The 22,774-nt window shown below is 39.8% G+C and overlaps 1 protein-coding gene across 7 annotated transcripts in view; it reads left to right on the forward strand.

The window, feature by feature from the left end:
• Positions 1-22,774, forward strand: part of LOC122532638 (diacylglycerol lipase-alpha) — a 48,419-nt gene that overhangs the window by 5,739 nt on the left and 19,906 nt on the right. The window contains exons 1-2 of one of the 7 annotated variants that reach the window (XM_043661593.1): positions 14,737-14,741; positions 17,651-17,653. The exons of the other annotated variants lie outside the window; for them this stretch is intronic. The gene's annotated coding sequence lies outside the window, so the exon portion shown is untranslated. Of the gene's footprint in view, positions 1-14,736; positions 14,742-17,650; positions 17,654-22,774 lie in introns of those variants that run through there. 7 annotated transcript variants of the gene reach the window in all.

The following is a 22,774-nucleotide window of genomic DNA, read 5'->3' on the forward strand; positions in this document are numbered from 1 at the left end:
TACGCTTCTATTTAATAATAACGAATGAGTATGCTCTAAAATATGTATTTATTACATAGTCAACGTCATTTTTTTTTATAATGATATGATAATGATGTAGCGTTTATGTGATAAGATAAACTGAAATGAATGAGAGAGAGATATGTAAGTAGGCGTTGCGATATAGCGTTAGGATATCGTTGACCTCTCCACGATGCGTTCAGATGTTAACGAAAATCTTAAATTTGTTGCAAATTTTTTTGCTTGATTTTTTGGAAACGCGGGCATACACTGTATTCAAAGAAGAAACGTGAAATTTACACGTGGGTGATAACATCACCTCAGATAATGACGATTGCGCGACAAACAAGGCGAGGGTAATCTGTCGTCGTTTACAACGTTTCTCACTTTCCCGACGAGGATCTTGTACGTCGTTCCGTGGGGTACGTTTGAGACGGTAAATAGATTTAACGTGAACTCGACCGCGACGTCGTGCAAGATCGTCGGGCTTCTTTAGAAAGCGGCAAAGCGACGCGAGAGACACGCATCCGGTTCCTCTGCTTAAAATGCAATTTCCTCGTTTTTTTCTTTCCTTTCCGCGAGAAGGAAAAGAAAGGGGAGGAGAGGAGGGGGAAGGGACTTTCTCCTTTAAGTATATTCCTTTCCTTTTCTTTTTCTTCGTTCGTTCCTTCTCTGTTGAAGGATGAAAGATTCATGAAAATCGGGCAATGCGAGCACACACGTTTTGCAAGCCGATTAAATTTCAAATTCGCCGCAGCGAAGCGTCCCCGGCGTCGATAACACTCAACCCGGTATAAATTCCACGAGAAAATGCTCGTGACATTGAAGAGGGAACGGTGAATTTACTGCAAGTGCAACCGATAAAACTTTCTTTTGCCAATTGCGTTGCGTGCGCGACGATTTTATACCCGAGTGTTCTTTTGCAATTGTAGCGTGAAAATAGTTATATACAGTGTGAAAATTGTTACTTGTGTTCTTCCCATTTGTAAACAATGAAAAGGAAAAATATTATGAATAAATTCCTTTCCGAATTGAAATTCTTGGTTCGAAATGAAGTTTGTAGTTGTGAAGGTATGCTAGAAATACAAATCGGTCGTGAAAACTTTGTTGAGAGTATGAACGTGTAATAGTTTAAATTAATGTGGCGCAACAGTTCGGAGTTCTTTGCTTTGGTACAACTAATGCTAATAAGCAGTTCGAGTTGTAGGATTTGCTACTAAGGCTTCACCGACTTCCTGTCTTGCTCCATCTCAAGGTCTCGGTTAGGGTTCTTAAATAAATATATAGTAGTAGGATTATGGTAATGTTAATGTTATGAATAATAATATTATTCAATCATTTGTTATGTTATATCACTGTTATTCTGATATACGAATATCACGAACAGTGTACCGATCTTGGGATTATATTGACAATAAATAGGTTCGGGATCATCGAATTCAAAGCGTTAATCATAATATAGATCGCAAGTAAATTTGCCGATAGTAAATATGCAATGGAAATAAAATGCAGAGAATCACAGATATTGAGATTAGTATGCTTTTGATTTTTTCACGTTGAAAAAACATAATATCTAGATCGTATGCAAATGAAAAATATGTAAAATTTTTTGACATTTTGTGGACTTCGCCTTTTTCTTTTGTCGAAAAATTTATGCGGAAACAATGTGATTTAGTTTCATATGGAACAATGTTATTTTACGAACATACGTTCGCATAATATAATTTTTCCGCTCTTATAATTTAGTGGAACAAACTCCGTAATTTCGTCGAAGGTTCCAGAAATATTTCGCACGATTGTGCGCATTTTCATCTCTTTTTACCGCTTTTCACGAACTTTCAGTTTTTTTTTTACGCACGGTTTGCTCTCGCTCCGTGTTTCTAAACTTTAAACAAGCGTAGTATGAAATGTGAAAAATCGAGTAAATAATACAAACCGCAGGAGCACTATTGAGAAAGGAGAACAGTTTTGTATATACAAAATATTTAAAAATAGATAATAAATTCTATTTTTTAGGGCCGAGTTAGAATAGTTTTATATCTATCAAAAAGACGTTTTAATATCAAATGATAAAAATAACAATCACGGTAGGAAATACAAACAAGATTCTAGGAAAGATTGAACTTGACACTTGAATTGAAACGGACGAGAGTGATTTATCGATTATCGCATTTCGATTTCATTAATTGCATTGCCGCTCAGCCATAATTATTCGCAAATTAAATGAAGGCGGGATTCCGATTTCAATTTTTCTTACGGCTTTGACACGACTAGACGCAATCGGATATTATTTTATCGTTCGTAAAACAATTTCCTTTAAATATCGAAATACGCGATTCTTTCCAAGCGAATTTTTCTCTGCTCATTTTTTTCGTATCAGGACTGTACTTTTAACGAAACTTGTTTAGAACGGATTGTACGTGCTTCTGCTCGAAATTTGTCAGATCCAACTGGCTCTCGTAATTGCAGATTTCATTTGTTTGGAACATCGCTCTGATGAAAATAAAATTTCACGAAACGAACAACAGCAAGTTTCGAGAATGTTAAATAAATCTGCGTCTCGATTGTTGGTTGAAATAATGATTTACTCTTTCGAAATGGAACGCATCACGAAGCATATGAATTTTTTCCCTGTAATTTATTACAGAGAAGTTGTATTTCCAGAATATATTTTTTTCTCTCGTTTTTTCCCTCTTTTTTTTTTCTTGATCAATTTTGAACAATCGATAAAATCGGTCTGGTTTTCTATTATATCGCGAAAACAGCATCGAAAGTGCTTCTTGAGGATCAATATAATATGTCAGGGGACAACGTGTGCATTGGTCTAGCTCGTGAATGGCCCGTTACACCCTCTCTCGTTGCTTATGAATCATTTAAGGTTCACCCTATATATCCATCCCCATTCAATGCCATTGTGTTTACGCGCGTTACGTGCTCGAAACCGGAGCGCAACGAGCTCGTCTTTTTCGCCCCCGAGATCGATGAAAATCGCTCGTTGTTCCGTCCGTTTCAGTTACGATCTCTGTTCTTTGACGTTTCTCGTCGATGGGAGATAATATAAACAGCACGTCAGGAAAACTTGTTCCCGCAATACATCGTAATTCTCAAGAAAGTTAGTCCTCGAAAGTTCATGGGATTAACTTAAATTAACATACGATATAACGTAACACAGTAGAACGAGAACACACTCTTTTGTGAAGCTATTGCATCTTTATTATAAAATTTCGAATCAACAACGGTGTAATGTGTAAAGTACCTAACGTAACGTGAAATCATGCAGTGTAAGGATTATTTGCGTAATGTCATGTACGCGCATTTCCATGCAGTGGGTGCCAGGGTGTTTCATATTTATTGACCTTATTTTCATCCAAGTGACATATTATATATATATATATTTTTTATGCATAGTGGTATCTTGTGAGCAACAAAGCTTATGATAATTTCATGTAAAATCCTTGTTCCCGCTGAAACAAGTGAGAATGTTAAAAGCAAGTGTGTTACGGATACTCTGTTCACGTTGTATGATTATCTATTTATAAATGGAGCGAAAGAAAGGAAAAAAGTATAAATTAGATATAGGTCGTTAAATATTGATATTTTACAAATAAATGGGAATAAAATCGATACTGATACTGCTCCGTTCTCTTTAGATTTGTCGTATTTAATTTAATTTCATTATTTTTTGATAGAGGAATTTTGTTGCTATCACGACTCGATATTACTCCGATCGATAATAATCGTCTTTGCAATTCTCAAGCTTTAAATCACTATTTTCATCTTCTCGCAGTATTCACAATATTTTTAAAATCCCCACAGTGCGAAGAAATTCAGCGTAAAGAACGCTTCAAACAGGAAAAAAAGAATATTTATTTAACTTACTGTTAGTTTCCCGGGCACGGTCGGTTCGCTAATAAATTTCACGCAAACATATCTACCTCTTTTCATCCTTTTGGCCAAGTTTCCATCTTTTGCCAGGAATGTTCTATTTACGCTTCAGCGTGATTGTATGTTTTCATAAATCACGGAATGCGCCGACGGCGAAATATTCTCGTCGAAAGTGTTGCACGTTAACGCGTGCGTATACTACAACTATTACACGTAGTACTCATTACGCGCGTTATAGCAACTGCCATTCTCCTGCGACATCACGTACATCCAAGTACACCAGTGCATTATGTTCGATGTATTTGTCTAGCTTGTCGCGTATATCTCGCGTTTCCGTTCAACTTGCAAACAACACTGTTCAAGATTCTCGACTACGATGTCTCCACTTCTCTGGAAACCGATACGAACGTCGCGCAAATTCCCGAATAATCTGATGTCAGACTGTTCTATTATGCATTCGTAGATAACATTCATACTACTGACATAATTAGATGTTACATTGCAGAATCTGTTAATTTATTGATATTGACTTTTATCATGTTGACATGCACAATGTAACGGTGTGCTTGCGTGACATTTATCGTGCAATTGGTGATGGTAAATTCATTGTTCTATGATAATTAATGCAGACTATATTCATTATTTATTTGGTAATATTCGAATTTGTTAAACCAAGCTGATCGAAATATCGGAAGCATATCGAAAACTCGAAAAAGTTGGAAATGTCAAACAGTATGGATACTGGAAACTATGAGAAAGCACGGGGCCTGGTAGTATGAAACATTTTCCTCGTGTACGTGTATCGAATACTATTTTTTCTCCGATGTGCGGGCAGCTAAATATAAATCCAGGCCTACAGGCCATTGCGATTTAGAATGCATTAAGTCTTGGTTAGCATCGAATTACGTGGACGTCAATTTTTGATTAAGTATGTGTTTTTGCCATTTCAAGAATTTTTTACTTATCATTTCTCGTCTTTCATCATTATTATGATCCGTAACATCTGAACCCCCATGTATCCTTTTGTGCGATTAAATTCTCACACCGATAGCCATTTGATTGTAAAAGAAAGGTCCCAAGATCTTTTTACGTGAGTTACGAAGAATTCGTATGCATGAAGAAACGCGTGAACAAAGAAAAATGATCGATGTTGCGGTGACAATAGTCGTTAAAATCACTGTCTCTTACGGCGAACCCTCGATTACGCTTTATTAAAAGCTCAAGTGTCGCGTAAGTACAGAGAAAGAGTAACAGTAAATCGATAAAAAGTATTTTGGTGGGTGAAACGTTATCGAGCCTTTTTGATACCAGTTTCCTTTTTCCTTTCTGATTATATTATATTATAATGACATTGAAAAGTGACTATATCCAGTTGAACAATTTATTTTTTACAAAATTCTGAAATTTTAGACAATTCATTGCAAAGAATGTAATTATGGGAACAATGACTGTGCTTAAATTCACAGTAGATATTAATACGTTCTTTATCTTCGCTAAAATTTTTCACACGAAATTTCAGAATGTTTCAGATGATGCGTTCTCGACTGACGTTTGCACAGTAATACGCAAAAGTTTCGTAACGGGAACTCTCATCATTTTTAGACGACAGACGCGAGACTTGGTACTGGAAATAGATTGTTTCGAATTTTTCTTTTTAAAACGACCGGAATGGAATATTTTCGATGCGTGGACGCAAACTCCAGAGCAGTGTGATTTCATTTCTCACGATGGTTTGCTGCTTTTTCTTATTGTATCGTATCGTCATTCTGGAGCTGAAAGTTGTATAGGACTGTATTAAGATTTCTAGTACATTAGCTTGATTAATTAACTTGAATTCGTTTGAATTGCTATTCATTGAGAGTGTGCTAGAACGCTGCTACGTGGTACATGTATATTCTACAATAATACAAGTGATTCTTTCAAGTCATTCTTCTTTTATAATTGGCAAATACAGATTTTTTGATTCAGATACATTCGAAAAAGTTTATAATATCTTATAATTACTATCTAAAAACTCTTCATCTCTCTTGTTGCAGCTACTCTACAAAAATCAGCCATTCAGCTGCTCCCTTATTTCGTGCAATCAGCATTTTCTCTTTATTATTAGCAAACAAATCCTCAGCGTTAACGAAGAATTTCCCCGGTTATCTCTTCGGAGAGAATGCACTCTCGCCTTTAAGGTCATTCGTATTTCAGCCGTATTATTATACTAATTGCGAGTAATTAAAAGTGCAGTTTATCCTTTAAAGAAGGGGGGAGTCGAGAGAGCAATCTTAATTTAACGAGTTCGTCTTAAGGATGGTTCGCTCGTCGACGACCGAACAAAGGTGCAACCCACGCGAAAGATCGATACGCGTGATTATCGACTTGAGCAAATTGGAGAGGGGGTGCGAACCCCTTAATTCAACGCGGATGCGTAACCCTGCGTAGAGATCTGTCTTGCAAACAGAATGCGGATGGAAAATAAAGGATTTCGTTCGCATTGATTATAAAATCAGACTTGGGAGAACATCTTCTTGAAGTGAAAGCGCGCCTCGGGCGTTCATTGATCCGCTGGCGATATTGTGTATTGCGCGTCGCATCGTTTCACCTGCATCATCCTAACATCTTCCACGCTAATGAACGTGAAGCAAGACGACGACGAGCCGTCTTTTTACGATTCTGATTTCCATAGAAAATACGTAGGAGATATTTCATACGGAACGTCTCGGTTTAATGATAATGAATATTGAGATCGATGGGGGTAGTTAAGATAAGCTTCTCGCAAGCTCAGCTTCTTGTTTTATGAATTTTTTTTTTTTTTACGGATATTGCGGAATAGATTGGCTACTCAGTTTTAAGGTACCATAACGATTAAAAGTAATTGGGACATTATGCGGATTGTGATTTGTTGTTATTGAATAGTTCTATACTGTGCGCTCAAGCGAAGAGCGAGGTAAAAAATTTGCTTTGTTGTCAAATCAAAAAGTCAGGTGTATTTAGTTCTGGTCGTTCGAAGAATCGAATTGTTAAAACACAGCAGGGATAAGAATGCTTAAGATCCTGTCATTTTCAAACTTTCCTTCCTTCGGATTAATCAAACGAACGAAACAACATTTTTTATACTAACTTCGCCGTTTCAGTCGTTCCGTTCGTGAATACATAAAGACGCAACCGAACAGTGCAACACAGGTTGGTTGCCAGAAGCTCCTTTATTGCCACTTATCAATACTCCGGAGCGAGCAAACTAACTGTACACCAACAATGAAACGGTAACGCGTAAACTTGAGAGCTCGAGGTATCTCCAGTTTCACGAGTGTGCCCCGACGAGTCACGAAACAGACGGCGCACGTAAGATACGTGTGTCGCAAGTCGTAGCGATAAAGTTTTTCCGCAAACTCGAGACGGAAGCGAGAACGTTGTCGTTAACGTGAAACGGTCCTTTAAAGAAAAGTTTCCTGAAATGTTGCAATTACAACTAGACGAGAGTAGAAACTAAGCTGTTCCCCACTGTGAAAGTCAAATGTTCGAGCAGAAAAATTCGTGACAATTCGAGTTGTTTCGGTTTCGGGTCGGAACAGACTGCTGTTCCGCTGGCCTTAGATAGTCTCGTTGCGGGATACTTTTGCCATTCCGGAGACAAAGGAGCATTTATCGCAGCAGGGTACTGGCAGCAGCCCCCAAAACGCACGTATCGACCCCGTGCACGCACGATTCACAAAACCAAGGGGAAAGGTCGCAGTACCGAGGAGGGGGTGGGGGAGGGGGTGAGAAAGGAACCATGAAAGCGTCGTGTGTGGGTGGGATTTGCATCGATGTCGAGAAGGGATCTTCCACCCTCCCCGGCAGCAGAGAAACGTAAAACAATTCGGCGTTTGACGCAGAGGACGCGCGTGGCGTAAGGTCGGTGGAAAAAAATCGACCAGCAGCAGGGGACGAACGTGGACCAGCCCCAAATCCACATGGGGATGAGCGAGATACTTGCGATCTCTTTTCGCGAGGGTTTCAGCCCGTTTGCACGGGAGGGTGCCATGGGGAATATTTCGAGAATTCCTTCGCGAACCGGTGATTTTAATTAAAATCGTAAACGCATCACTCCTCCGCGATGTATTCTAATCGCGCTGGAAATTTTACTTCGACTTGCGGCGATGGAACGTTACGAGCTACGAGGGAACGCCGATTTTTCACACCAGAAGGCATGTTTAATTAAGGAAATAGGTCGCCGCGAGAGCTTTGAGGTCGTTACTTTCGGAAATGTACGAAAAACGATGCTCGCTGGCTCGGATAATTTCGAAACTACCGGTTGAGAATTAATTAATAACTCGCGCGGATTTTATGATTTCATCGCGACTAGGTTGATATTTAATCGTTCCCAATGTTGTTACTTTGTTGTCGTATCAATCACAATTTGTTTCTCATCCGCGCATCATCAATAGACACTTGTTATTCGTTATTAAAATTGACACAACGCGCGACGTTACGCTTTTAACAAAAGCGTATGTGTATAACACGCAAACACAACGTAAAAGTAACGCCAACACGTCTAATTGCGCTCTTTCAGGCAACGATTAGCCACGATTCACGATCGATCGTGGGGTTATTTTCCTTCCGTAGGCGTGGAACTGTTATCAGCTCGGCGAACGTAATTCCCGGCGGTAATTTTACTTCACCTCGTTTCGCCACCGTACATACGTAGAAAGGCCACGAAACAGTTATCGATGTGTGCATCGACCGCGTCGCGAAACAACTATCTACTAGTCTATCCGTTTCAGCGAAAATTTATTGGCAGTGTTCGAACTAGTTGCTACGTTGGCACGTGAAGCTCGGTATCGTCAGGTTGCGATCGATTTTCATAAATTATCCCTGTAATCCGGTACAGAGGGAAATTTGTAAAACGTTTCAGTAGCGGCATTAGGCAGACGTCCAGCCGTTCTCGATTTCTTAATAGAGTCGAAAATTACGTTTTCATATTTCCTTTTAGAAATTAATAGCAATTACTTCCCCTCGATCTTCATTTTCAATTCGATTTCCTGCTCTTTTCACGAGCAATCTAGAACCCTTTTCTCTCCGAGAACGAACCTGTCACACTATTAATGAACTATTATTGTCAGTAGTAATTTCGAATTGATCATATTATCGGAAGATTCGGGCTAGTTCTAGTAGAAATTTTTAGTAAATGGTATAAGTACGATTTTTAGGCTAAGACAAGGATTGTCTCAATGATACTATCAAATTCCTCGCAAAATTTTGTCAGTATATTCGGTCGGTTTATTCGCGTGCATTGTGATAGCCGACTTAATCGCTTTCACAGCCGATTGTAGATAGGTAGTCAATTCGCTAGTGGATTTTGCTGGTGGATAAGCATCGGCGGCGTACGATGAGCTGGTACGAATGATTGTGGCCACTTAAACTGGTTAATTTCCGAAAGAACCAGCTGCCACCACGCTAACCACGTTGATAATTAATAGACTTCACTCTGTGGTCAGCTGATATATGATTTCTCGTGACATCGAACGGCCACCTTGTCTCGCATGCCAAACTGGCGATAGGCTACACACGATTTCACTTCGATGTCGTGTCAGCGAATCAATAACGTGTCTACTGACAGAAAAATATAATAAATCTTGTAATATTTATGTATTTTTAAACATTAATTTCTTCTTATCTATAAAAAAAAGAAACAAAACAAAACAGGGTGTCGAAGTAACTTTTATGCAAATAATTCCTGTGGTGGGCAAATTTTTGTCAAGTATCGTGTAATCGAACATTTTAGAAAGTTATTTCAAGAGGAAATTTGGGATTCCAATGGCTCGGTATGAAGTTGCGAGCCGTTAATCGATAAGTTTCACTGCCTTGAATAATCATGAGCCCCAAAGACATTTGATCTTACGACGTCTAAATTAGTTCTCGGTGCAAGCACCATTAGCTTCCGTCAATATCATTTTGACATCACGGTTCTCAAGAAAAAGATAAATCTTCAAAGGTTGGAGAAATTTCTTCGATGATTGTTGCGATTAATTCTGTATTAGGATGACAGTAAATTGCATCGAACACGACTGAGTACATTTTCATCCAAGTGTCTTATTATTTTACCATGGTTTTTCAGTATTCTGGTTCCTATCTTGTGATAAACTTGTGATCGTAGATGGAATTTCGATGATCTTTACGAAGTTTTCTCAGACTAAAGAAAAGAACATGAATTTTTATGAATAAAAATGCATTTATTATTAGATTATATAATACTTACGATTTCTAATTAAATGGTAGACACGTTCTGTTAACAATAATGGGGATTTGATTTAAGTTTTTGATAATGCACATGCATTTACATTGCTAAGCTATGATTTCATATGTGGATTCGGGATTGTTCGATATTCGAACGAATTAATTACACGCTACGCAATCAACTGTGACAGTTTTGAATCGGTGAATCCGTTTTTAAAGATCGCTGAATAATTGATATCGTGAAAAAAATAGTCCGACGTGTCGCTGTTCACCTTAATTATTAATCCGTGATCCATTTCTGCCTGATATATAAGTTACTCCCGGAGTAAATGAAAGTTGCATAAGTTATATATATAAGAGTCGTGACAAAGTTCACCTGGTTTATCTTTTTAAAGTTCGTTTCGAGTTTAGCTCATCATTCACGGCGCACAGGAAAACTATATGAAATTAATTTACAACAAAACTTTTACAAATTGAAACGAAAGCTCAAAGTACGCAAGTAGGATCGAGTATTTTGTTCGTTCATATTCTCTTCCAAACTCTTTTCCTCTGTTTCTCTCGTTGTCAGTAAAATTATATTGCTCATAAAATTTTCATGAGAAATTTTGAAATTTTCCATCGTAATTAAACGTTTTCAGGATGAATCAGCTTTCCCGTGCTCGGCGAAGAATTAATAACTGTTCCCCGTTGGACAATTATTAAAAATCGAATTTATTCTTTACATTTTATGCGCTTTTAATTTCATATTTTGTCGATGCGTACGAACTTGCCTGATCCTTATTACTAGGTGGCGAGCGACACACGGGTCACTCGAGTATGATTGGAACTTTACATTCGAACAATTTCAATTTACATTCGCCGAGTAATTGTAGCGGATTCTCACGAGAGAATACATACGATTCTTCCAGCGACAGGCGCACAAAATATTTCCACGCCACGCAGCACGCGGCGTACAGTCACGCAGATATTATTACCGTCTGTCATAACCATACGGACAATCGATGAATTTGTCCGGATTGCGTGGAAATAGTGTTTCACTCCAATCGTTTCCTACCCGGGAGATTGAATCGGGGGCTCGTTCGTTGTCATTTTATTCTCCTCTCGATATCTACTTCGTGTTGACGCGTAACCCCACGCAATTTTTACAAATTGGTCCTGGACTCCTGACTCGTCTGGTATAGGTGATGGGCCATTTCCGGGCAAAGCATCGCGCCAAAAGCACGCCGAAAGAGAATCAAGAATATAGCTCCGGAAGATTTAGTGGAAGCGTAAGTTATACGGCGAATTCTCTCTGAGCAAAGGTTGAAAGAACCGTAATTCTAGTTCTTCTAATTTTAAACGTGCTTAAATGCAATGGACCAGCCACTCGTATATTATTCAAAGGATTAAGTAAAGTACCAGGGCAATGGAGACGAGTAAATTGACTTTGATGCTTCAACTTTTATTCTCTAAACTAAAAACGTTTTTTTTTTTATTTTTTATTGCACTACACGGTACTTTTTACTAAACTGAGAGAAATTCACACATTTTGGGTGAATGGTTCGAGTTAGTTTCCGAGTAAGGAAATTACTTACAGCCCAATGCATTTAAATGTTTGTTTTACAACTCCTTGTTCGATTGCATTGTCACTGTTCCATGCCGTCGATTCGAAACGCGAAGGTATTTTACCTCTTCGATAGGTAGCTTCCGAATGGTATAGATTACCGGTAGGAGTTAATTGAATAAGGATCATGTTAATAGAATTTCGAAACCATCGCGTGTACGATAACGTTGTACGGCTGCACAGGGAGAAAAGGCATCAGCAGGCTAGGGTCAATGACAGTCTGAAATAAAAACCGTTCTCGAATTAAACTCGCTGTGATTCTTTCGCCTCTCCTCTTCGTTGATCGTCGACTGTTCGTCGAACTAGGGCCTCGCCATCTCGAAGACGCAGACAATTTCTGCTTTGCGAAATTGTTATTAAATACCGATCGTTGTTTCATAGGTCGCTGGGATTAAATTAACACCGAACTAATCGATAGCCATTTGCCGAAGGATTCGATTATAAATTCGTGTCATTTGTCCCTTTGATGTACATCGTGTGCACGTTAATGCGCTTTACATCGCCGTCACATTTCCCGAAATGCCAACCGAACGCTATTAATTCTGCCGAAGTTGTTATTAATCTGACGAAATTTATTACACGTTCAAACGATGTAAAAACGTTTCCAACTCCCAAATCCCAATTTTCGTCAATCCAATCTTGCTTTCCTTTCGTGGTCCTTTATATTTCTTTCTTACGTAAAAATATCATCTTTTCCTTCGAAACACCCAAGAATCAGCGGGTAAGGTTGTTTTGATAAAAAGTAGATTTTGTGGATTATAGGATTTGGAGATTAAATTTTTTTCCTGTAATGTTTTACCGATGAACGGTTTTCAAAGACAATAGCCGTTGCACCGGCAGAGGAATCAATAAAATATGAATTTCATGGCTCTCAGATAAATCGAGCTCTGTGTTATAAGATTGATTGAACATTTAATACATTTTTAATACACGACTTAACGATTTACAAACTTCTATAATACGTCATTTCAGAGTTCCTTTATTATATTTTATCTCAAATTTAGTAAGAGTTAATAACATGTGCGAATAAAATGAACCAATTAATTGCCTAGTTGAATGTTAATTGATAAACCTTGTCTACCCGAACCACCTTGGCTAAGTTTCCGATTCGTCTTGCGCGAAGTTTCAGGGGCAAATGAGCCTAAACCGCTTTCGCGATCCTCGTACGTACACATGTACATGTACGATGCACAACCATTCATTTATCGATTTTTTTACACTCACTTGAACTTTCTGCGATTTATAATATAATTATCCCTTAATTAGAAATTCCAGCTAACGCAAATTCATATTCATATTCATGTAATATTCTTTTTCTCGTTATATTAAAAAATTCTTATTGTGTTCTTGTCTTGGATGATCGTCGTAGAATAAATTTGTCGAGAATAATCACCTATATGATACTCTGCGTAGTTTAGATTCACGCGAAATTAAAAGTGCGAAGGCTGGGAAGAATTTACATATCATTTTCACGTTTATTACAGTTTTTTTTTTTTTTTTTAATCACAAATTTCACTCGGATTGCGATGAATTTCTCCAAGTATTTTAAATATCCAATATTCCTACCCTTTTTAACGCCCTACACAGCGGCGTTGTTTGCTTTGCGCTTGAAGCAGAGTTCTTGATTTTTAACAAGTTCTTTCTTATTACCGTTTACTCGTGTCGCGAGTTTTACGCGCAGCTTTCAACAAGTTTTTAAACGTTCGGCCTCTATTAGAGTTCATCTGAAACATTTACGCGTAATATTTCAAGCGAGAAGAGCGGAGGGGGGGGGATTAACTTAAATCTAGCGAAGAGGATCAACAACTGAGGAATTTTCAATTCCTTTGACCATCGAGAGAGATATCGCCGTAGCTAAGCTGTTATGACTGTCCTTTTTACGCTCGTTCTGCGGCGACGGGCCCTGTCGTTACGGGCAAGCGCCAAAATGCTCCACGATTCAATAAATAAATCCTCTTCCCTTCGAGAATAAAAAGAATGTAAAAAAGATTCGCTGCAAAATGGCGTCGGCCATCCGTATCAGAAAAAAATTGTCAAAGTATAATGAGATGAATTCCAACGTTAATTACTTTTTCTTTTGCGCTGAATTTTAGCTGAAATATCTCTGCCAGCTAGTGGAATTGTTGTCGGTCGCGCGTTTCAAAATGTTCGCCGCTGGATTTCTGTTTAATTGCACGTCGCGTTTCGGCCTTGCGCTTCGGATGATATTTGAATGACGCGGCGGCACTTCGTTTCCTCTTACTCCTTCGCGTACGTGTCCTGGCAGCCAGGGAAAAGAGATATATATACATATATATCTGCATACGTATCTATCGAGTGAGATACAAAGAGAAATGATTCAACGGCACGCAGAACGGTTTTAAAATGGTTCCCGCTGCGCGAGCCAAGAGATTTGCGACAAATGTTTGTACGCGCTGAAGCCTCGGTCGCGTTTTGTCGTCCTGCTTCTCATAAATGGACGCGTCGCGTTCCTCAAAGGAACGCTTTCCCGGCCGTAAAAGGTACACCTATATTCCTATCCTCTCTTTGGCAACTTATCAAAGAACGCATGTTTCTGCGTGCACCGCGACTCGCGACGCAGCAGAACGGATACCTGGTTTTGGCCGCGATTGTTGAAAGGACAACGAAGATTTTGCGGTAGATACGAAGGGCATTGTTGCCTTTGCGGACGATAAAAAATATCTCTCGGCGTTTAGTGAAAATTCTGTGTTCTGCTATTTCGTAGTCTCTTTGAAGTCGGTCGTTGTTCAGAAGGAAAATCGTTGCTGTCTTCTCTTTTCTAGATAAGTTGTTTTCTCCGTGTTACTCGAGAATTTTTACTAATTTTCTGAGTGTAAGCTCGGTACCTCAATTTCAGGGATTAAAGTCAGAGTCACTGACCCTTTGGATGAACCTTTTGAAGTTTCACTGACATTTCTATTTGAGAATATGTAGATAGCGCCCGTGTTAAGTGGATACTAAAATCATTAGCAGAAATTAGCAGATAATTAGCCGGATTGGCAGTGAATCAAAAATTTCACTTTGCTTTCTCATTATCAATTCACGCGATGTTCTTGCGAAGCGTGAACAAAAACCGCATGTTTCAGTTGTTCTATACATCGAGAGGAAACAAATTTCGAAGCTGACAGATTCATTTTGTAATACGATCCATCATATCCTCCTACTCACACATACGCGAGATAATTTACTGAAATGAAATATTTCATAAATCTTTGAAAAAGAAAAACACCTTCGGCGGTATATCAACGCGATGTAATTTTCCACGTGCATAATCGCGTGCCTACGACGAATGGACTTTACGATCTTTTTAGCCAGCAATTATCACCGAGTCTAACACCGTTATACGGTTTGACGCGTTCCGGTGAAAGCGCGAGGCGCAATTTCCGCGATGGAATTGAAATTTTATTCGAAAATGCAAACGCGAGAGGCGCGCGCTTTCCTTCTGTTTCTTTTTCATAATAAGGAAAACCGCTCGCCGAAATATTGCGGGAAGAAAGAAGACACGACGAGGCGGAAGGAAACTAGATTCCGTCAACGTGGAGAGACGCGGATATTCCGGCGAGTCGGCGCAAGCGTCGACCCTTTTCACTCTCGTTATCTGGTTTTCCCCCGTAACCGAGTGTGTATGTATGTATGTATGTATGTATGTATGTGTGCGCCCAGCCTCGAGTGCTTCTTCGTTATGACACGCTTGTCCAGAATTTGCCTGGGCGAACGACACTGTCCTCCGCCATGTCTGTGCGAATACGTGCCCCACAGACGACAATCGAGACGAAAACTAGAACTTGCGAGTCTTCCTTCTTCTTCTTCTTCTTCTTCTCTTTGCCAAGAAATTTGTTTCACGTCATTCAACGGTCACTGCTGGACTAATCCGAGGCGAAGTTCAACGCCGGGATAAACGCTGGCGAAGTTCGTACCTGCTTTACAAAGCTGTTGAAGGACTCTTGTTACACAGTCCCGCGAAAGAGAAAAATTCTTATGCAAGAAGTAGGCAGTAAATTTACCGTAATTTTTTTCGTCCGCTAGTAAATTTACCAAGAGAAGTGCAAACTTTTATCTCGAATGTTTATTTTGCGAATCAAGCACAGTCCATTTGTAGACTCTTATGAAAGAAACATAGATACATATTTGCAGAGGAGCGTTTATCTTTCAGACTATCGACCTGTTCAGGTAGATTATTTCTAGAGCTAGTCTAACAGACGAGAAAATTGGACGATAATAACAGGAAATAAAAGACAAGATTACAGATTGTATAATGCACTCGCGTATCTGTTATTTAGATTTATACTACTACACGCGACTGTTGAATCACGATCACGAGGAATCTTTACTTTGTCAGCAGTTAATTTTCTACAAGCACTTCTTCATTTGTTCCTCATGACGTTTATCCAATCTATTTCCACGATACTCCATAAAACTGTACAAGTTGCATCACAAATCGTTGGGTCTCGTTGAACTTGCACCGCTCGGGCCAGCTGTTCGAATCTATTAAGAAAATTGCTTCTTGTTCATTTCTCAGCGTGCCACAGTCGCAACATCGTCACGTTGCCTCGTATTTTTTTTCTCCCGGCGCAACGGCACTGGGCAAATAACGACTCGATGAGAGCGGTGAATAATTTAGAAAACGAATGGCCGACATTCGTGGCCGTATCGTAGACGGTTTTTTTTTTCTTTTTTCTTTTTTTTTTTTTTCGTTTCGATCCCACGCGTTTGCGTCGTCACGGTTTACGTTGGTGGTCGTTTGAATCGTTAATTCGAACCATCGATAACAACTGCGAGCTAACTGTGCACGTACGTGGCGACGTTGCTACGAGGCAGATCGTCTCTCTGCACCCCGAAGAGAACGCGTTCTGAATATGAATTAACGTGCGTAGTCGAGCAACCGATGTCTCATCTCATTAATTTACCCACTCACCGATATAGAACTCTGCGTTCCCGATCATCGAGAACTCCGGGTTCTCCTTTTGTTGCGTTGCTGGTTATCGGAGCTCTCGATTTATTACTTTATTACTCCGAGCATCGTTCACGTGCCGTAACGGTGAATTTTATTTATTAAAGTGCTGTAAAAAAAGAAAGTTTGAAGATGCACGAGGTCTGCCTATCGTGTCGCGAGTATAAAACGAGGACAAATAACGTGATTACATCTGCTTGTTCAGTTCAGGTAATATATAAAATGTCAGGACGCAGTTAAAATAGAATTATCGTTCGAGATGTCAAGCGTGGTTTTAAATCTAGCTTTAAAGCAGGATGGCGAATTCTCGGGCGGCGAATAAACGCTCGCTCATTTCTGCTTGCACCGTCTTCGAGAACTATGCTATGTCAGGAAACAGCATTTGAAATGCAAATGATCCTCCCCGATAAAAGATTCTTTATTAAATTTATCGATCTCTGCACGTTTCTTCGTAGAATGTACGGAATTTATCAGCAATCACGTCGTCTGACTAATAAACTTGCATAATTTCGTCGATCTGTAATTTGCGCGGGGCTCGTTAGACGTTAAAAAAAAAAAAAAAAACGAGAAATTGAAATGTTGATAATCTTTCTGTAATAAGACATTTTCGTAATGAGAAATTCCTCCTTAAAACTTTAGCGAATAATCGGCTAATAACTCGATTAATTCATGCGAATCCCTCACAAATTCAGTTTATAACGATCTTATCCAACTTGCCAGTAATGAGCATCGTTACTGCATTGCGTATAAACTTGCGCATATACCGTTCTGCGTGGCAGTATCAATATGTTTATCAAAAGGTAACGAGTTGCCCGATTGCAACTCGCCCTCTCGAAGTGAGGAACTTTTGGGCAAAGAGCTGGGCTTTCTTCCCCGGAAACGACTTTCAAAAACAGACAGCACGATGGCGGGGAGAAAAATAAAATCAACTGTTTTGGCTTTTGACTCATCGATCGATGAGAAAGACACAGAACGAAAGAGAGAGAGAGAGAGAGAGAGAGAGAGAGCGAGTGAGGGGGGGACGGGAGAGGCAGAGAAAGAAACGAGAGAGAAAGAGGAGAGATAGAGAGTAACGTGGAAACGACCGGAGAAGCCGGCACAAGGTAAATCGATACGGGCCATGCAGCAGCCAAGGCTGACGGTTCTACGCTTCGTTCCGTCGTCTCTACTTTCTCTCCCGCTCGTTTCCTCGCGCCCCTATCATCCGTTCTCCCTTTCCTACGCTCCTATCCGCACCCTCTTGCGCGCAGATTATGGTGCTCCCTGTTAGCGATGGGAATGGAGCACCACTCGTTCTACAAAGTTTGCCATCGTACCTCCCTTTACTTTTTTTTTTTCACCATCGGCTCGTGGCTCTCGGATCTCCGCACGCCGAATGCTCTAGCATTCTCTTGAACGCGACCAACGCGGTTTCACAACAGCGTTGGTCGCGTTGTATCGTTCTCCGTTAGATTTTCTTCCCCGTCGTCAAAGGTAGTTTCGGAACGGTGAAAGCGGATCGCGGTCGAAAATTCCACTGGATCGTGGAATCCAAAGTGGAAAAGGCACGGATCCGGAAACCACCCGATCGAATAATCGCCAAGTTTCGAGACTTGATATCTGAGGGAATGGCTGGAATCAATTATTCAAATACATCGAATCACGAGTTTTGACACTGCGAGTACTTACATTGATGCGAGTAGAGGATGGAAGTTTCTGTGATCAAGCGTTAAAGTTTACGTGTAGAACACCTGGGAACCTGTGAAGGTTCGAAAGTCAGTTAGGGTTGCATATACACTTCATATTGTATAAGATAGATCGTTGCAACGATCTAGTTGAACTATTTGATATATCGACTACATGACCGAGCTTCTTGTGGGAGACCATGGAGACTGTCTATATTATAGACTTTGGAGTTTCAATCGTTGCGTGTTAATGGTTGCTAATCGTTTCAGATTTTTGCCCTGGTTACCCGCAGAAACCCAATAGCAATTATACTACAGCGTACTAATAGCAAAAGCGATCGGGTCTAGGTCATGATCGATAGTTTGACACTGAGAACTACTTTCTCGCGTAACTTGATATCTTCAAGGTGTTCGAATTAACGAGCGTGGCTGTAATTTTCGTTCCAAAGTTTCCCCGCTATTCTCTCTAACAGATTGCTCCAAACTGGGCAAGACAAATACCGTGTTCGAACGATCTATTATGCGTAGCTGCAAACAGTCTTTAGATCAAGAAATTTGCTAGACTGGAGCAGAAACGCTTTGTAACTTCGATTAAATTGAATCGTTGAGAACGACGACCGTCGTGTACTTTTGTCGTTTTTCTGTTTTTACTAGCAGTAAGCTGTAAGTATTAAAATAAAGTTTTACTTGTACCAAGTTTGTTATAACGAATCTCGTGGCTTCGTTTATATCAGTTTGTGGAGCAGCAAATTTCAGGTGGCCAACTGCGGAACCGCAATGCACTTACCTTTGTACGGCCCCGGTAGTATTTCACTCTGAAACGAGGCGAAAGCACGGCAAATTAATGGGCTTTGGAACAAGCATTTTCCGGATGATTCTGTGGCTTTTTCTCCGTTGCTGTTGCATTACAGCTGCGCATACGATTTTGTAAATAGCACGACGTTTAAACGATCTTTCCATTCGATCGGAGCCGGAGCTTTAATGTTCTCAAAGGCAGGTCCGAAAATCGTTAACACGATGTGCAAGTGGCATTTCCGGTTGATCTAACCGTTTGAAAGACCCGAACTGCACCCATTGTGACAGACGCCGCCCGACAGTTCAATCTACTTTACGTCATTCACTGCGGATGCTTTCTCCTCGGTCAAAATTCAAGCGTCGAATTTCCATCGAGCGGCCAGGCCCTTAAAATTCGAACGCGTCGAAGACATATGGCTGATGAATTTTTCAGAGATTTCGCTGAAAGTCGAACGCGACTCGATGAGAACAAAAATTCGTTCGTGAATGCGGCACGTGATTTTCATGAAATTTGATCTACACCTACCATCGGCGACGCTAATGACATGCATGGTAGAACGCAGTCGCGAGAAAAAAGCACTAGAGGCAGCAGAAACGCGTATAAACATTTGCAGCGTGTATTGCAGCACATATTATAATATGCATCATAACTCTTTTTCTTGAGCGTCGTGTAAATTTTCCGCTATCTTAATGTGCATGCATAGTAAAACGTATGCGGGACATGGAACGTCTGTCGTGCATCGATCTGTAAGGTGTTGATGTATAACTCGAGAAGACTTCAATTTCGTCGGTTTCTGACGAGAATGAATTTAAGAATTTTTTTTTGTTAAACCGTGTTTAATTGCGCTCCTGCTAATTACATTTTGTTGTGCATTTGATAATTAACATAGTAAATAAAAATATTTTTTAAGTAATTAATTTACAAAGATTGTTAGAACGCCTAATATACGATAAAAATTTTTCACAGTTTCAAAATTTCCTCTGCAATTGACTAATCTACGTGTATACCTTACGAATAGTTCTTAATTTCCTATTAATTCTGTAAACGTACTATACTTTTTAATTTGCTTTAATTTCGTACATTATTACCGCCAGTAATGCTAGTTGCACCATCAATCGCAGACCATTCTGTATGCTTGCACACGTGGAAAAAGGAATACGCGAGCGTGTTGCGCGAACATATAGAAAAGTTGTGCGAGCCTCTTGATGCCAACGCTACTTATCCAGGCAGAAGTACGGCCGCAACCCCTCTAAATCTCCCCTAACCGCCAGTAGAACTACGTACGTTCTATCTTTCTTCCTCTTCCTCTTCCTCTTCCGCTTTCTAGCTGCCTTTTTTTTCGCGTATTCCTTCGACCTGCTTGTTACCGCGGTCCTTTATCTTTCGCACAATGGCCCTTGCTCTTTTTTCCTGACTGCGCGCGGCCTTGAGCAATGAACTTGAAAGGCCGCTGATCGATCCGGGGGAACGACGAAATAAAAAATCCGCGATCGTGAATTAAGAGGAACAAGGAACTTTGTTCCATTGGAAGGGGCCAACGGAGATTCGACCAACTGGTCGCCTCGTTTAACTGAAACTCGGGCGACCGTTCGATCGAGCTGTAACTTACTGCCGCTAATTGGCAGACGGATAATTCGTGTTTGAACGAAAGTTATGCGTTTGGGGACTACCTCGCGCGGAAAAAAGGATTTTCTCAACGGGAGTTCTTTTTTAATTATTTCGAACATCGTCTGTTTAACTGCAGTAAATACCTTGGAGCAAAAGTATAATTATAAAATTATAATTGCAATAATACCTTGGAGATTTACGAATTAAAATATATATATGAAGTTGGCATAATCCCATATTTTCGTAAAGAGCGTGCTCGGAATTCGAACGTGAACAGTCAGATTCAGTGTATTTAAAATGAAATCTCGCGAATGGAATTGTTACAGATTGTTCGCGTCGTCTGCGACGATATTACCAGTTTAATAATAGCTCGGTCTCGGAGTAACAATCCGCGCCGTGACACGTTCATTTTCCGCTTTTGCCGCGGACAGATGATACGAGGTTGTCGGGATACGAGGCTGTTCTGAAGTGGCTAACAAACGGCGGTGCACGACGATCGGTCATATCCCTTGAGACTTTTATCCATAGAACACGATGCACACGTTGCATTATTAAAGCACGGCTGTGTAACTCCATTCACAGCCGCCTGGCACGCTTTACCATGTTTCTTGTTTGCCGCTTTGAAGAGATTTCGTAAAATGAACGACCCCTGCCGCTCAGACGCTTGATTTTTTATGCAAAGAGTTTGAAAGAAAGAGGTGACGATCCTTGCAGCATGTTAAAACAGTTTCGATCAATGATTCTACTTGATAATGCAATATAAATTGAATTACGCGACTTGTATTTTATATATTTCCTTTCCTTTTCTTTCCTTTTTTGTGAGTGTGCGATCTTTCTCGCCTTAATTCTTCTGAAAAACTGATACAAAAGTGAAAAGAAAAATATTATCTAACCCCTCTTGTCTTACGATTTTCTTTTCAATCTTTTTGAGCAAAAAAATTATTTACTGTAACTGTGACATTAATTTCAGATATCAAAGTTTTATTTACTAACATATTTTAAGAAAATAAGTTTGAAATTCGAAATTTGTTTTTCCTATCAAATCTAAACACGAGTGCGACTCGACATTATAAGGTGTAAAACAAGGGGGGTTAAAGTATAAGAATGGAGAAATTTTTGAAAATACATCGCGTTGGAAAATCATAATCTTTTGTTTTAATCTCGTTGCAATCACGTAATTCAGATCGAGCGGAAAATAAATTTGAAATCTGAAGAATTCGGTATAAGAATTGCGAATTACGATTTTGAATACCACGAGAGCCGAACTTGACATCTTGATCTAGAATGTTGAATGTTCTCGTCTACGACAAGAAGTGATAACAACTCCGGTTGGCTCCACTCAGGTCCTGTGACCCCGAAGACGCGGAAGCCGACTCTCTCTCTACTTTAGGGACACGTGTGTCGAAGCTTCGAAATCTTGGGGTGGTTTGAAGCGCATTCCACGACGGCGAGGAATTCCGATGCCGAAACTCGGGTGCCAATGGTGGGATTCGATACACACAGCTTCACTTGTGTTTCTACCAGCAGAATCTTACTGTCGCGAATTACATATGTACATATATGTTAAGTTAAAGTAGAATTCTATCTTATCGAGTCGTCTCGTTAATTTCAAAGTTCTTAATGAAATTAATTCACATTGATAAAACGTGTACGTTAATAACGTCAGATACATGCAGATATGCAAATTCTCCATTCAACATACCATTACTTCTTTCACGATTCACAGATACATCGGTATCAAATATCGTCGGAACTTCCGACTTGCAATTTTGTGTATTCCGCTTCCTAATCCTCCATTGTTCACCGCTAATAATTCATAAGTAGGTTTTGTCTATGCATCGCAGTATTGGTTATCGGAATTACACGATATCGTCTATACGCAGGAAATATTTGTGAAGGTACCTTGGATCGATCGTTGGCGTCGATGGAAAAAAAAAAAGAAAAAAAAGGAAGAAAGATGGCTCGTCGAACGTTTCGCCCTTCGTTCAACTAATCATTCTCGAAGGGGAACGAAACAAGGAAGAAGGTGAATAGCTTGAAGAGATGTCGAGAAGTTCGTCCCA

The sequence above is a fragment of the Frieseomelitta varia genome, unplaced genomic scaffold, assembly GCF_011392965.1.
Source record: "Frieseomelitta varia isolate USP_RPSP 00005682 unplaced genomic scaffold, Fvar_1.2 scaffold_462, whole genome shotgun sequence".
Classification (NCBI taxonomy): domain Eukaryota; kingdom Metazoa; phylum Arthropoda; class Insecta; order Hymenoptera; family Apidae; genus Frieseomelitta; species Frieseomelitta varia.